The sequence below is a fragment of the Rhagoletis zephyria genome, unplaced genomic scaffold (assembly GCF_001687245.7).
Source record: "Rhagoletis zephyria isolate East Lansing unplaced genomic scaffold, Rhagoletis_zephyria_1.1 Rzeph_scaffold_02578, whole genome shotgun sequence".
NCBI classification, from domain to species: domain Eukaryota; kingdom Metazoa; phylum Arthropoda; class Insecta; order Diptera; family Tephritidae; genus Rhagoletis; species Rhagoletis zephyria.
In genome coordinates this window covers 1,683-4,440 of record NW_016159662.1, presented here as the reverse complement: position 1 = coordinate 4,440, position 2,758 = coordinate 1,683, and positions in this window count along the sequence as shown.

Below are 2,758 nucleotides of genomic sequence, written 5' to 3'. Positions count from 1 at the left end.
TTTTTTCCCCCTAAATACACCGAGAGAAATAAATCATAAAAGTCTTGTTGCTGGATAAGGTGGATTTACGTAATAACTGAACACTCAGATTAAAAGAAAGCACATGAATATGTAAGTACATACCATGAAAGCTATGTAAATCTGCGGAAGAGAGACATGTCGACTACAGCTAATAATTCAGACGGCTCAAGGCACACGCCTGCTATTTAAATAGTGTATGCGTGCATGAATGTGCATGTGCTTATATTATGTAAACATCTGTATAAAACATATATACTAGCGCTTTAACGTTGCTTCTGCATCTTCTTGCCTTTAGTCAGCCATCCATCAATTTTGCAATAAGCTTCAAGGAAGAAATGTACGCACACACATACATTCAGTGGCTGCACTTTTTATGTGTCGCTCATATTTTTTTTTTACGCTCGAGTATTTACTCTGCCTCGAAGCGAACATTGCACTAAGCCGCGTGTCTCTTTGTAGTACATAATTAAGTATAATGTTATGTACTATTATTAGGGTGCACCAGTGCTATGCTAACTATTGTTAATAGCGGTCTAAGCACGCATTATAAGCTCTGGTGTAGCATTCCAGGGAATATTCTATCCGCTCCCGGTGACTTTAGTGGTTTAAACGTGTTCGCTGGCCACCTGAGTCGGGGCTCAGAGCATATTTCCTTAGCCACCAGTTGTCTCTGCTTATTTTACTATTACGTTCTGTCCGATCTGTCTCGGAATATTACTCACAACTCGGGACTTGGACCGCCACTAAATTCCTCGACAGGAAATCTGAAAAACATACATGTTTCAAGCTATTAGTTATTAGCAAACAGCCCAAGGATTTGCGCACCTAGTATCCCACATTACCTGCCTGTTCTCTACTGCTAAGCCTCTTATTTGGCCCATGACGACCCAGGATGGTTGTACCAGCCCTATTCCCAGTGTGGACCTGAGGCTTGCTTGCATCCGCGGACCTCGTATGGTGTAGGTTTATTTGTGCAACCTTAAGGCTGGTCATCGTCGCAGCTAATGGCGTTCTTCTTCTTCAACCGTTGTCAGAGTTTCGTCAAGCTCCGAGGTCGAAATCGTCAATATCCTCCGTCTCATATAAGACTAGCTTCCTCTTCTACCGCACTTCTGGCTGCTTCCACGGCTACCATCTCAACCACCTCCTCTGGTATTTCAGGAACACCCGGTGGAGTGTTTGGCTTGGTTGCCTTCGTCTTCGGTTCCATGCCCTTGTGCACATGCACTGGAACACTACCAAACCTGTGCGGCAGGATACAGTTTTTTCTCTTGATAGCTTCCAATGTCCGATCGTCTATCCCGATCGTCAGCAGTTTACCCGTCTTCTCATCATTTCTCCTGTATACCTTCCTTAGGTCGGTATGCATTCCCTCATTTTGAGCTGTTATGAGGTTCAGCAGTTGCTGCGTGTCCACTTTTGCAGCTTTTGGTAGGTACGTAGTGATTACGCGAACTCAGGGTATGTTGTACCCATCGTACATAGTCAGTTCCGTACCCTCCCAACCAGGCAGTTTTGGAACAATTAAGCGCAGCCATTCGGATGATTCTGCCTCTAAGCAATTGACCTGATATGACCTGGCCGAAAGTGGATGCCGTCGAATTGGAGTATTGACCCCCAACCCTTTCCAATCTTCTCCACAATGTCGTGCTCAATCTTTCTCAGATCCTTACGAGTGAGTGTACTTTCAGCGAAAGCCTTCGGCAGCCAGTTTAATAGTCCTAGTGGCGCTAGCATAGCTAACACTAGGCTTCCTGGCCCCTGCCTTGAGTTTTGGAGCCACTGCTTCGAGACGGCTGCTCTTCTTCTCTGGCACCCCGTTTGCTGTCACTGGGCTTTTCCCCGTCCAGGACTTTTTTTTCTCCGGATTACCTTCCGGAACACTAATTTGTCCAGCCCCCCGTGCGCTGTCACTGGTGTTCTCTCGGTCCAGGGCTTTCTTTTTGGCCTCCTCAGGCGTTAAGGCTTTACTGGCATAGCAGAGGTACAATTTAGCCCCTGCGCTATTCAAACCTATGGCCTTCCTGACGTCCCCGAAGCTTGTGGCATGTCATCTTTGGCTGCCGATGCATCCTCAGATCCCACCTGCCTCAGACTTTCCTTCTGCTGCGTAGTACCTGCTTCTGTCCGTTGCGCCGGTCTGAATATAGGGTCTTTGGTACCACTTCCGTCCTTTTGTCCGTCCACTGTCGGCGTTGTCCGTGTAGGGTCCTGGCTACCAATATGTTCAATAGTAGACTCGACCTAGTTCGCCAGTTGTGGTGCGGTATAAGTGCCCGATGGTGTTTTGTTAGTTTGTTTGTTCTTTGGATGGGATGGGGAAGGATTAGGGATAGCGATATGTAAACAATTTTATAGTTCCGCTGGAAAAACCGCAATTTTTATACCCGAGCGCACTTGTGCACAAGGGTATTATAACTTTGCTCACATAACGGTTGTTTGTAACAGGCAAAACGCATCGAGATAGATATAGACAAATGTATACATAAATGATCAGAATGAAAAGAGAAATCGATTAAGCGGTGACTGTCTGTCCGTCCGTCTGTGCACACGATAACTCGAGTAAAAATTGAGATATCTTAACGAAACTTGGTATTTAGTAACAACTGAAGATAATTCACTCAAAATTGATACTTACAATAATTTTTAGAAGAGCAATAAGAATATTATAAATTTTTGGAAAATGGGCGTAGCCACGCCCACTTATGGTTACATGTGTATATCTTGGGAACCGCTG